We start from the raw sequence: 14515 nt of genomic DNA, 5'->3' as shown, positions 1-14515 counted from the left end.
ATTCTAGCTGTGTCCTCAGATGATGGAAGGGCAAACCAGACACCTTGGGCCTCTTATATAAGGTACTAACCCCATTCCTGCAGGCTCTACTCCATGACATAGTCATTTCCTAATAGCTCCCATCCATTTTCTAATGTCGTCGCCTTCTGGAGTGCAGGATTTCAGCAGATGAATTTTGTAGAGGCAAAGATTCAAGCAACAGCCAGAAGCAACCTTGTGGTCTACGGGATGAAGACTCAGAGGATCCAGCTAAGTGTCCACGGAAACTACAATAAGTGATCTTTTCATGTGTTATGTGATAATGAACAAGTAATAACTTTGAATTTAGACATTCTGGCTGTAACCATCATGTATTTACCACCATGCTCCACCACCCCCTAGAGCCTGGAATTGTTTTCCTGCTCTTCCTGTACAGAGGCCAACATTTGCAGACAGGCTTGGTTAGTATGTTTTCTCCTGTTTCCCAGTCACTGCTGAGAGATGGTGTACAACGTTTATCCGATCAACCCCTTTGTGCCCCAGGAAGATTCCTTTTGTCCTTGCACCATAAGGCTATGGCGATCACTCCAACCGGCTTCCAACTCAGAGCTAGCTCCACAGCCACCATTTCTCTCATTTCTCTACTCACACTTCCTCAGTTCCTTTGAGTTCACCTTTGCTCTCTGCTCTTGGATTCCATTTTCCTCTTCACCTCCATTTTGCCTCCTTCAAACTTTTCTCCTGCTTCTGCTTTCATAAAAAAAAAAAAAAAAAAAAAAAAAAAAAAAAAAAAAACAAAACCAGCATTATTTACTTTCTGGAAACATTCACATTTGTCTGCAAAGAACAGCTTTCTGGAAATAACATCAGAAAGAAAAACATAAGTGGGGGTATGTCTGAGGGAGAGATCAGAACCCTCTTCAGTGAAGCTTTTGTTTTGTTTCCACCCACTTCCCATATCAAAACATCCCCTGTGGCAGTTAAAAGCTGCTGGCTACCCCAATTAAAGTGTTTTTATGGAAGCTGTCAAAAATAGTTCCAGGAGCACTCTTAAGTTATTACATGTGGGTTACATAAGCACTGAGCACTTGTTAAAACATCCAACATGTGAGATGAATTGACTCACTCAACAGTGAGTCGAAGCTTTAGCTTTGCAGTGTGACTAATGTGGTCATTTGAGATTTAGGCAGCCTGGAAAAGAAGTATTATTAAAAATCAATAGAAGACTATTCACTTCCAGGAATCTGTACTCTTAGCTTTTAAAAACAGGGTTATATCTATTTTGTACTTAGATTAAATGTGTTCTTAGGTGTAATTGTAATGGGACCAGACATATTACAAAGTGGATTTGGGAAGCAAGGGTAATCCTTTATTTGCTTAAACTTATCTTTTTCAAGAGCCCCCCCCCCCCGCCAGGCTTGAGTAGAGTGGGGTGGGGGAGTAGAAATCCATCCCTCTAAACCAAAATGATAGTATAATTTACATTTCTCATGGTACTCCAGGGGCATTTAGGTGGGAAAGCTCTTCCTTGAACCCTGTACACAGTGAGCACTCTCTGCCCACTCCCTATTGCCTATCTCCTCCAAAATGCCAAAAACAGCCTCTTGGCATAACAACAACCTTTAGGTATTATATACACGTCTATAAACAAGGGTTGACTTATATGTGGAGAGCAGTGGTCGGTGACTTCAGTAACCGACATTAACTGTGAAGGCCAACAGATGAGGAATAACATAATTGGCATAACAACTACCCTTACACATTTCCAGACCCCCATCTGTGTGTCAACTCTGCCTTCCCTCTGTAACAACCACAAAATCGATGTCTACCTTCTATTGTCTGCCTTTTATATTCTCTACAAGCTGGAATCCAGCCTTCGAAAAGAGAATACCAAAGATCTTCATATCAGTTTAGCATTTCAAGGTAATGATCATTCCTCATGTGTCTGACCATCACAGTTAATGACGGTCACTGACGTCACCCACCACTCTTCTCCACATATAAGTCAACCCTTGTTGATATATGTTTACATAATATCATTTGCAAAGGCAACCCTTCACATATAATTTCATTGCATTATTGACTTGTCAAATTATATGCTGTCTAAAAAGGAGAAATTATTCATATAAATTTATGCGAAGATTATATCCCTGTGAAAAGTAAGAGAACGATAAAAATAGCATTTTCTTGATTCTTGTGTTAGAGAGAACTCAATTCCTAAGACATGCTGTACTAAATTAAGGATTTGAAATAACTTCAGAAGAAAGGAGAAATGAGCTATCATGTATCTTCAAAGAAAAACAGAAGATTAAAACTGAAAGTTCTCTGGGTAAATAATCACATTGAAAATATCCTTGTTTGTTTAAGTCTATTACAATTATTCTTTTCTTTCATGGAACATTGGTTCATACAGTTGGATTTGCTTAAATCTTTCATCCACTTCAGGGCAGAAAATAGCCCCGGAAGTCCTGAATTGTTTCTTTGGTACAAACTGAAGTTTTTAAAGCAAGCCTATCACAGGAGACTGTGCCCACAGCACATTCTTAGTCCAGAGCACCAAGCAGAGTTCTTGCTGGGCTCTGAGACCAAGTCTAGAGAAGGGACACAAACATTTCCCTGCTGCCCAAACAAGAGTTCTCCTTTACACCTTAGAATGAAACGGAAATTTATTCAGAAATAAAACCAAATGGCTGTGGCCAATTTGTTACACTACTAATAATATCAGAATGAAGGAAAGTAAGATTCTCTTAGTTATTTTGTAAGGGTTTTATCAATGCTGCCCATGAACTAAGACCTTATTATGGTTAGTTATCCTTTCCTATAAGACTCCCTCCACCTACTCTCCCATCCCTGACTCCATTTAACCCTTCCTGCTCCATTATTCCCCTTTCTCCCTTCATACCACATGGTCTGTCCCCCTTCCTTAGAAGCACCTCCTATGGTCCATTAATAGTTTCCTGACTTCTATGGGTACCCCCAATTTAACACACATATTTAAAGTTTCAAATCTAGCATTAATATGTGAGAGGGAATATGCGATATTTGTCTTCTGGGTCTGTGTTACCTTACTCTGAATGATGGTGTCCAGCTCCATCCATTTACCTGTAAATTTCATTTTTCTTTACAGATGAATAATAGTCCACTGTGTATTCTGCATTTTTATTACCCATCCATCAGCTGATCGACATCAAGGTTGTTTCCATTTCCAGGTTTCTGTGCATACAGCAGCAATTACATGTATGAGCAAGTATCTCTGAGGTAGGATGTAGAGCCTCTGGCTATATGCCCAGAAGTGGTATAACTAGGTCACATAGTAGATCTATTCCCAGCTTCCTGAGGAAACTCCACACTGATTTCCATAGTGGCTGTACCAGTTTGCACTCCCACCAGCAATGAATAAGTGGTCTATTTCCCCACATCCACACCAGCATTTGTTGGCATTTTTTGGTTTTGTTTTGTTTTGTTTTTTTGTTTTTTGGATCTTAGCTGCTCTAACTGGGATAATGTTAAATTTTTGGAAACGCCATATGGAAACGTACAATTGCAGACCTATCTTAAAATATATGCATATGCATGTTGTGTTGCTTAGTTTATTGTTACTTGACACAAGCTAGAGTCATCTGAAAAGAGGGATGCTCAATCAAAACGTCCCACCAGAGTGACTTACAGACAAGCCTGTGGGGACATTTCTGGAGTGATAATTGATGTGAGATGGGGGGAGGCAGTGACACCCTAGCAGGTGATCCTGGAGTGTGTAAGAAAGTGAGGCATATACAGGTAATGCAAAGTGTAGGTTTCAAAAAAAAAGGGGAGAGACAGAGAACACAGAAAGCTGGGAGGGAAAAGTGGGGCTATTAGGTTTCAAAACCTGGGACAAACAGCTGAGATGCCTGTCTAACATATCAAAGCAAACATCATCCAACAACCCCAGCCCTTACCTGTTTCAGGGTCCTCCTGGCTTGGATACCCTGCCTCCTACCCTAAAATCTCCTGCCCAGGGGCTGGCTGCCTTCTCCCAGCTGCCCTTCTCTATATAACCCAACCATTTTGGTTACCTGGGTTTTTCTTTCTTTCTTTCTTTCTTTCTTTCTTTCTTTCTTTCTTTTCTTTCTTTCTTTCTTTCTTTGTTGTTGTTTTGGTTTTCTTTGTTGTTGTAGTTTTTGGTTTTTGTTTGGTTTTGGTTTTTTGTTTTATTTTGTTTTGTTTTGTTGGTCTTGTCAACTCTCTTTTGGGCCTCCTGGCTGCTGCACCTCATTCCCCCACTGAGCCTCTCCTCACATGGCTAAGGCTATGTCCACTCTGAACCCCTTGAGACTATGTCCCTGCCTCTGGCTATGCTCTCCCATGTACATATAATAAACTCCCCTCCCCCACCATACCTAGGAGTAGTCATTTCCTTTCCTTTTAATTTCTTTTTATTATTTGGGGTGAGTGGAAAAAAATTGGAGGTGAAGGGATGGGTGTAGAATTGATGTTCATGATATTGTATGAAACTTACAATAAAATACTAAGCCATGGTGGAGGAGGGAGTATGGGGAAGGATAACTAGCTATAATAAGGTCTTACTTCATGGGAAACATTGATAAAAACCCTTATGAAATTGCTAAGATAATTTATATTCACATTATATTATAAATTTTTAAGAACTAATATGGACATTGAAGACAGTGACAAATCTCCATGGCCATCCCATAAAATCTTTAGTTTCTGAATGTTTTATTTGACTTTGCCTAGGGAAGGTTGTAGCAGGATTTCTTGGACCACCAGCCCCCAAATCACGATGCAGAGACTTATTATTAATTATTAAAGTTTGGCTTTGACTTAGGCTTGTTTCTAACTAGCTCTTATAACTTAAATTAACCCATTTCTGTTCATCTAAGTGATGCCGTGTGGCTTGTGGCTTTTACCTCTCCTCCTACATGTCCTGCTTCATCTCTGTCTCTGGTGTTTCTCTCCCCCCTCACACCCCAGATTCATCTCTTTCTTCTCTGCTCAGAAGTCTGCCTAACCTTTCCTTGCCTAGCTATTGGGCATTTAGCTCTTTACTAAACCAATCCAAAGGTGTCTTGGCAAAGACACATCTTCATAGTGTACAAGAAGATTATTCCACACAGGTTAAGTATCTCTTCTGACATGACAGGTTTTCCCTTGCTAGCCTGGAGACTATGTTGCACTAAGAAGTTTGGCTCATACCAAACAAACCTGATTGCCTCCGTCATCTCTCCGCCACTTCGCAGAAGATGTAGGAACAGTTACTTCCAATGTTCAGACCCTTTAGTGTCTATATTTAACAGCTTCAAGCATGCCTCAGAATAGAGACCCTATTTTTCCCTGTGATAACCCAGCTATCGGCCAACCAAGACATAGTACAAGAGCCACGCTTTCATTCAATCAAGGCTCTTCTAATGGACACTCCTTGCTCTGACTTCTCTGTTGCAGGTTCAGCGAATCTGTCCATTCTGCATTGTTGTATGGTGATGTTTCCTGATCAGTCTGCTTCTTGCTTTTTCCTATCACTGATGTCTTTGCCTCAGACATCTATTTAATTCCTGAGAGGGCCCACATGATATTGTGATATTAAAAATTATGCCAAAGAGTAAGTGGTGTATTAGTCAGAATATATATATATATATATATATATATATATATATATATATATATATACTCTCTCTCTCTCTGAGAAAGAGAGAGGATTTATTGGAATGATTTAGAGGCTGTGGTTCAGCTAATCCAACAATGGCTAGCTGTGAACAGAAAAATCCAAGATCCAATAGTTGCTTAGTCCACAAGGCTGAATGTCTCAGCTGATCTTCAGTATATGCTAGAATCCCAAAGAAGTAGGCATTAATGCCAGTGAAGGAATGGATGTGTTAGCAAGGTGAGGGCAAGCAGTCAAAGAGCAAAAGTTTCCTTCTTCTATGTCTTCATATAGGCTTCCAGCAGAAGGTATGGCCTAAATTAAAGGCGTGTCTTCCTGCCTCAAAATCCAGATCAAAGATGTGTGTCTTCCTACCTCCGAGGTCTAGAATGGAAGTGGATTCACCTACTCCAAACCAAGCAAAAGAATCTCTCACAAGTGTGCCCTCCATTTCTGGATTTTAGTTCATTCCAGATGTAGTCAAGTTGACATCCAATAATATCTGTCCCAGGTGATAACTTGGATTGATACTGGTTCCTTATTACCTGAAGTGCATAGCAGAGCCCACTCTAGGTTGTATAAGGACACAATTACTCCCTGATACAATATAGTAACTCAATGCTAAAACTTTTCACCAGAACATATACTTATTAAGGGAGTTTGCTGACACTGCCCACACTCCTTAGAAACAGAACTAAGCATTTTGGAAAGGATTCTAAGAGGTGGAAGGATTTGTTACTAAGGTGATAAGGCTCCTGGAGAAAGTGATGGTCTATGGGGAAACTGAAATGTCCAAACTGTCCTAGCTGACCATGAAAGAAAGACTAGAAAAGCCTGGGAAAGTGGCCATGCTGGAGTAGGTATAAGGACAGAAAAACTACAATGTTGTTGTTTAAGAAGGGCCAGAATACACTGTTTGGCAAGACCATCGGGAAGATATTGGCACACCAACATCTTTAAGGATCCAATGCTGGCTTCTTGCTACAGGTTGGGGGATGTTTATGGAACTTGACTCTTTGGTAACAGTGATGATCATGGGGCCCTGGGGCAAGAGAGACTTAGTCAACATTTAATCTCCAAAGTCAGAGAATCACAATGACAATATGGCCAGCAATTCCAGAGTGCTAACCTAAAGAAAGTTATGAATATGGTTAATAAATACATTTATATATGAATAAATATCTTTACTATATATTATACATATAGTAAAATAAATATCTGTCATTGTTTCTGTTTTGGATCCTGCCTCCAGGTTTGTGCTCTCACTTTGTTGATAATGCACTGTATGTGAATGCACAAGCCAAACAAACCTGTTCCTCTCCAAGTTGCTTTTGGTCATGGTGGTTATCAATGCAATAGAAAGCAAACTAAGATAGAAGGTTATGCCATTAAAAGTCATAATGTTGTTCAGCTTAATCTATCAGACTGTCTGTCTCTCCCTCCCTCTTCTCTCCCCTTCCTTCCCCTCTTCCTCCTCCCCTTTCTTCTTTCCCTTCAGTACAATGGCAATCATGAAGAATGTTCTATTGATCAATTTTATCAGGCTGTCCAAACAGACTGAGCAAAAGCTGGGCAATGAACTGAAACCATTATGCTCCAGAGAAAGAAATGAAGCATGTGGAAAAACAGGAACTTGTCCCTTCATTAAATGATTTATGGACCCAGTATTCACAGAAGGGCTAAGAGGTCCCCTTCAAAGTAAAAGGAAAATTGCTGTGCTTCTCATCCCAGCAAGAAGGGAGAGAGCACAGCACCATGCTTGGAGTTCTATAAACACTGCATTTGACTAGGGATATATCTGGGACCTAAGTTTCCGGCTCTGCCATGTAGTACAGGAAAGGGCCCTGAAGTAAATCTGAGCTGTGTTATAAGATCCTAGACATCTAGACTATGTGATCTGGCAGAGCCTATGGTGTCAACAATGTCAGCAATAGAAAAAAAAAAGTCACTTATAGACTCTCAGAGGGAGAATCTCAGGTGCCTGAGACTCTGGATCAAGAGCTAAAGTCATTTGGATGGCTTCATCATGTTATTCTAAAGAAGGAATCCTAGCTGGACATAGTGGCACACTGCTTTAACCCAGCTCTCAGGAGGCAGACAGGTGGATCTCTAGGAGTTCAAGGCCAAGCTGGTCTACAGAGTGAGTTCCAAGATAGTCAGGGCTGTTATACAAAAAAACAAAAAAAACAAAAAAAACTTGTCTCAAAAAAAAGGGGGAGGGGATCCTAACCATGGGACACTAGGTGATATGAAATGTGCTTTGGAAAGTAAAACGAAATGGCAGATAAGCATAACATAATGGAAGATAATGATTCTCTGTTGGACATCTCCCCACAGACACATGAGGTTGGACAGCTAGTTGTGCATATTACTTAATGCTACTTAGTCATTAATGCTAAAATTACTTAGTCATTAAAGCTAAAAAACAAAAAAACAGATTTGGTGGTTTGAATGCCCCCCATAGGCTCATCTATTTGAATACTTAGTCCCAAGTGGAACTGTTTGAGAAGGATTAAGAGGTGTGGCTTTGTTGGAAGAGATGTGTCACTGGACTTTGGGTTTACAAAAATATACCCCATTCCTAGTTAGCTCTCTCATCTTCCTACTTGCAGACAAGAATGTAAGCTCTCAGCTACTGCTACAGCACTATGCATGCCCACCTGCTGCCATGATCCCTGCCATAATGGTCATCGATTCTAACCCTCTGGAACTCTTTCTTCTATAAGTGGCCTTGGTCATGGTGTCTTTTCACAGCAACAGAAAGTTAACCAAGAGACCAGGTGAGATACCACAGTGACTGCTTTTAGTGTGACAGAAGGAAAGAAAAGCAAAGGAAGAAATCCACAGAAGGAAGCAGGAAGAAGGGCACTGCCAGTGTTACCTAGCCCTCAAAAGCACCTTACAGAGTCTTTTCGCTTGCCAAGGGGAAAGGGAGTTAAGTTCAGACCTTCAGCCCAAGACCCATCATATTAAAACCAAGAGTATGACATACCTCACAACCCCTACCCCCAAACCAAGTACAGCACAGTCTACCCCAGTGTGGCACAGACCACAGTCTACCCCAGTGTGGCACAGCTGTGGCACAGACCACAGTCTACCCTAGTGTGGCACAGACCCCATGACCTAATCCAAGACCTACAGGTTCAGTTACTGGAACTGCATAAGCCAACTAATGAGACTGCTTCCAACATGGGGCAGTAGAGAGACTAGCAAGACTCCCCCCAACTGGGGAGCAGTGTATGATTAGTAAGTAGCACTACTTGGAACCCAGTGCCAGGCTCCACCATAGAAAAACCAAAGATCTAGTACCATGCAAGAACTTTCAGACAGAGGCTCTAGAACTGCCCTAGCACCAGACATAGACTTGTACCCAGTGGGACAGAATCAAGTTTTGGCCTCCATCACTTTGACTTTAGAATGGGCCTAAGACACTCAGGTGGCCTAATTTGGTGCCAGCCTCAGTGACAAAAGGGTAATCTCCATCATTCATTCCCCAAACTTCTGCAGTAAAGCTGTCCCCAGGTTAGTTCTCACATTCGTGGTTTCTTATACCTGCTCCGGGACCTGCATCCTGGTGGGACAGACTTGACTCATGTTTTGGCATGCATTACTGCCAGTAATGGCAGGGGTGTGGGTGTACCTTGAGACTGTGAAGGGTGAAGTTCGTTCAAATGATGAGATCCATGTGTGACCCAAGTTAGAGTCACTCATAACAGCCACAGGACTTCTTTTAGCAGGATAGCAAAACAACAGGCAACAAGACACTGCACTAGATGTAGAGAAGGGAAGTGATCACAGAACCTGCCCTGGTACTTAGTGCTGGGATGGTGAAACAGAACAATAGGTAGCAGTTACAGTTCCCCCTTCCATTGCCCACCTACAGACAGAGCCTTTCGACAGCTCCAATCCTGGGCAAAGAGAGGTGGTCTCAATCTATTGGATCTCTATTCTAGTCAGCCTCACCTATGGTTGATTGTAGAAGTCTTTGTCCACGTGTCCAGCAGTAGGCAGCAGATACCAGTGCAGGCCTTGGACCTGCCCCAGCACTGCACTGGTCTGGGTGGTGTGTGGACTCTGATGTGTGATGCATCTTGATTGCATTGGTGGGTAGAGACCTGGTTCATTAGCCTGGGCTTAGTCCATACACAGAATGATTATAGCCTGCATCAGTTATAGGCTATAATCCCTGACTGTAGGGTGAATCTTAAAAAGGTCTTATTAATAAAAACAAACTCAGAGCCAGGTATTGGGGTGAACACTGGAAGATCAGAAAAGCAGAACAAGCCACAGCTACCTCATCTTGCCAATTCCTCAGCTGATCCTGTTTCTTCAGACTGAAAGCCTCTGTGTCCTCATCTAAATGGGTCTCAGCTGAACTGCTGCTCAAAAACCTAAAAGTTTAACCACCACTTGTTTCTGGTTTTCATGCCTTATATACCTTTCTGCTTTTTGCCATCACTTCCTAGGATTAAAGGCACGCGTAACCATGCCTGGTTCTTTCCAGTGTGGCTTTGAACTCACAGAGATGCCACCATTTTCTGGCCTCTATGTCTGTCCAGTGGCTGTTCTGTTCTCTCACCCCAGATAAATTTATTGGGGTGTATGATATATTGGGGAACACAATATCACCACACCTGACTAAGAGCTTTAAGGGAAAAAGCATTCATTTTGGCTCACATTTCATCATGATAGAAAAAGTATGGCAATGAGAGGCTTGGTCTGTGGTACCAGACAGTAATTTAGAAAAGGGGAATCCCAATGCTCATCTTGCTTTTTTCTTTTTCTCTTTTTTAATTTCAGTCTGGGACCCCAGCCCGTGAGAGAATGACACTCACATTCAGGGTAGGGCTTGCCACCTCAGTTTGGAAACTCCCTCAAGACACACACACAGGTGTGCCTCTTAGACGAGTCTAATTACAATCAAGTTGATACTAAAAATTAAACATTACACATTCAGAACTGGCAGAATCCCCCCATGCCTTACAAAGTTCAATGATTATGGATGATGCACTGAGCCTATTCTGACCCCTAGGGACAGGCTGGTGGAGAGGGACTTCTCTTTCTGGGAACCTGTCTAAAACAACAGCCAATAGCTAGGGGTATAGGCTGGACTTCCCTGGGAGAGAAAAGAAGAGGAGATGAATTGAGGCATGCCAGAGATGCCATAAGAAGCAGAAAGTCAGACATACAGAATAAAAGAAAGGTAAAAAGCCACATGGTAAAATGTAGATTAATAAAAAGCAGGCTAATTTAAGTTAGAGGAGCTAGTGGGACAAGCCTAAGCTAAGGCTGGGATTTCAAAATTAATAATAAGTCTCCATGTCATTATTTGTGAGCTGGCAGGCCAAAGAAAAGTCTGACTACACACCATCTACAAATATGAGACAAACCTAGCCTTAGATAGATCTCATGCTGAAACAGTGACAACGCACAAACAGTAGGCTTAGGATAAATCCAGTCTAGTGCTGAAAGAGTGGAAGTCAGCAAAAGTTCACACATACACAAAATAAGCAAGCTGCTAAGATCTCTGGAAAGGGAGGCACCGAGAAACGCCATATTACAAGAACTGGAACAAATACCTAATTCTTCAAATCCTGTATGAAGTCTCATGCAACAAGCTTTAGGAAGTTTAACCTTGCCTCATGGTCATAGCATGTGCCAAAACCCAACCAAATAGCAACCAGTAGGAAACTTGACCTTCAAGAAGACAAAGAGAAATGATTCAACACGCTAACAGAGAAATTTAATCAACAGATGGAAGCAATTAAAAAGTCATACACAAATTGAAATTGGAAGTGCAATAGGCCAGGCGGCGGTGGTGGCGCACGCCTTTAATCCCAGCACTCGGGAGGCAGAGGCAGGCGGATCTCTGTGAGTTTGAGGCCAGCCTGGTCTACCAAGTGAGTTCCAGGAAGGTGCAAAGCTACACAGAGAAACCTTATCTAAAAAAACAAAAAACAAAAAACAAACAAACAAACAAAAAAAACCCTAAAACAAAACAAAAAACCCCACAGAATTCTTAGAGAAGCTCTAACAAATAAAGCTTGCCTGAAGATGAAAGGGCAAAGCCAGCCAAGTTAGCCATAGAGGCCAGGCAATGGTGGCTCACACCTTTAATCCCAGCACTTGGGATCCCATGCTTTTGATCACAGTGCTTGGGAGGGAGGCACACACGCCTTTAATCCCAGCACTAGGGAGGTTGAGACAGGAAGTGATGTGGCTGGGTGGAGATAGGAATATAAGGCAGGAAGAGACAGGCTCTCGGAGCCATTCAGTCTGAGGGTTCTTAGAGACAGGATCACTCCTTTTCTGCTTGAGAATACAGCAGTGGTAAGTTTCTCTGGTGGCTTGTTCCTTTGTCTCTCTGATCTCTCTGCATGTACTCCGATATTAGGCTCCAGGTTTTTATTGTAAGACCAATTAGGTCACGCTACAAAGCCAAGCCTATAAACATTTGGAGATATAAAGATGTTGTTGTTTTAGGAAGAGACTTCCAATCACATTAGCAAGTACTATACAGCTTAGATCTTTGGTAACACTGAAAAATCAAAGATTAAGGAAGCAGTATAATTGATGCCAGCGATGTGAACTCTCCTAATCTTGGCAGTTGGTACCTTCACCTAAAACAGAAGTATATATATAGACAGGGGCTCACTATGTAGCTCTGTAGCTCTGGCTGTCTTGGAACTCACAGAGATCTGCCAGCCTTGGCCTCCCAAGGGCTGGGAGTAAGCACCACCATGTTGGGCCTTTAATTTGCTTGTCATTACATCATGCCATTTATGATCAGATTATCTTCCATTCACTTCCATTCACTTGATTTTAAAATCTTGGAACTTAATGGATGCTAACATTTTGTCACTTTCTTTTGTCGCCAAATATACTTTTGGTAAAGCTTCTGTCAAAAGTCTGAAAGGGATCTCTACTCTTTTTAAGATCTTCATAAGTCTCTGTGGTAGAGTTCTTGCTTAGTATGTACCTTTGTTTCTTTCTTCTTTTTTCTTTTTTCTTTTTTTTTTTTTTTTTTTTTCCTTTGAGACAGAGTCTCTCTGCGTAGTTTTGGAGTCTGTCCTGGAACTTGCTCTACAGACCAGGCTGGCCTCGAACTCACAGAGATCCGCCTGCCTCCGGAGTACTGGGATTAAAGATGTACGCGGTCATACTATGTATCTTAACGTTAAGATGAAGGGAAAAAACGCTAACGGAAAGTAACTACCTAGAGCTACTTTTTACAGTAATAGATTATTAGTGTTAGAACAAGATACAGGCCTTGAAACCTAGTTCACAATCAAGTTTCTCTATTGTGAATGCCTACCCACTTACGAACTATAATTCCCATGATGCACCGCGGTTTTCTTTGCCGGAGTAATACATCTCATTTCCGTCCTCGCTACCAGAGGATTCTGGACTTTGTAGTTCACACTGGCTTCTATTTTCGCACGGTCTTGGTGAGGAGGATCAGTGTAGCTAGCTGGATTGCTTTGACTCTGGTATTGCTATACGGTATTATCATTAATGTATAACATACTAGAGTCAATTTACTATCAGGTTTTCACGAATTTCTCGCTCTGCCTTCACCCGGGAAGGGGAAGTGACGCACTTCCGGCGTTATGGCGACGCGGTGGAGCTTTAGGTAATTACCGAACTCTGGAGACTCCGGATAGACCAGGAGCCAGAGTCGGGGCGGCGGGTTGCCAGGTCGCGTGTAGAGGGCAGGGGCGTGCGAGTGGGTGCTGGCCGGGTGGCCCTCGCTCCCCTCGCGTGGCTGCGGTGTCTCCACCGGCGGCCCGCGCGGTGCGGCGTGAGCGGGCTGGGCCTGGCGCTGGTGGCGGGGAGTGCGCGATTGTTGGGCTTTGGTCTAGGTTCTCCCGGATGGTCACCTGTTCGGGAGCTCCCTGGGCCGTGTCTTACCAATCCCGGTTGCTGAAGTCCTCTGCTCCTCCGGGTGCGTTGCTTCAGGCACGCATCTCTATGGGCTCTCAAAACCGTGGAACTTTCTCAGTCGGCTACCCAGGACCCAGGGCTGGCATTAATAAACTGTAGTAAGGCTCTTGCCTCATTCCCACTGGCCAACTCTTGTTACGTTTTCATTTACGGTTCTTATTGACTTGACTGAACCTTTGTCTTGTGCCTTGGCGGGTTTCTCCTGGTGTGTGTTTATCTCTCCTAACTCTAAACACCCGTAACTATGCCTAAGTCCCAAACATAGGTCTGCAGCCACTGCCCCTGGCAAGCCGTAGGCCCTGTAGTACACTTTTAACGGCAATGTGCCAGCTATTTTCGCTTGCTATAAGACAGTTTTATCCATTATTCCCGCTAACGTTTATTGGAGGTAAGCGGAGAATGATTTGGGGAAGCATGCATGAATTGAGTTATTTAAAACTTGGTAAGCCGCTGGAGAGATGGACAAGAGGTTAAGAGCGCTTGCTGCACTTGCAGAGGACTTGGGTTCGGTTCCAAGCACCCACATGGTGGCTCACAACCATTTGTAATACTAGTTTCAGAGGACCAGATAGCCTCTTGCTGACCTCTCCTGGCACCAGCCACTCGGATTATGCACTTAAAGTACATAAAGGCAAAACATCCTTACGTGTAAAAATGAGCTACATTTTCTATGAATTGTGCTCTCTATTTAATAGACTGCATTTTTTTGTTTTTAACCACCCCTAACATCTCTAACTTGTTCATGGCTGGCCTAGTCAGACTCAGGGCATACACTACTTCCAAAAAGAAGTGGCTATTAGCAATACAGCTGATCAAAACTAGTGTCTTTGAGGGCTGGTCTGTCCAATTTCCCTTGTTTGTTAAGTCTGTGATTACTAACATGGGAGGTTGATGGAGCACCAAGGCCTCTGATGGATTTCAGCAACCCCCCAGGTTCATTACACTTTTTCTTAC

The 14515-nt window shown here is 42.6% G+C and overlaps 1 protein-coding gene across 2 annotated transcripts in view; it reads left to right on the top strand.

Annotated features, from left to right (window-relative positions):
* The first annotated feature begins 13075 nt into the window (after positions 1-13075).
* Positions 13076-14515, top strand: part of Cwc22 (CWC22 spliceosome associated protein homolog) — a 40704-nt gene continuing 39264 nt past the window's right edge. For both annotated transcript variants that reach the window (XM_036185372.1, XM_036185375.1), the window contains exon 1: positions 13076-13250. The gene's annotated coding sequence lies outside the window, so the exon portion shown is untranslated. The remainder of the gene's footprint in view (positions 13251-14515) is intronic.

Source organism: Onychomys torridus, chromosome 4 (genome assembly GCF_903995425.1).
Source record: "Onychomys torridus chromosome 4, mOncTor1.1, whole genome shotgun sequence".
Lineage (NCBI taxonomy): Eukaryota > Metazoa > Chordata > Mammalia > Rodentia > Cricetidae > Onychomys > Onychomys torridus.
Note: the sequence above shows the minus strand (reverse complement) of the source record. Positions and strands in the feature narration are given on the sequence as shown.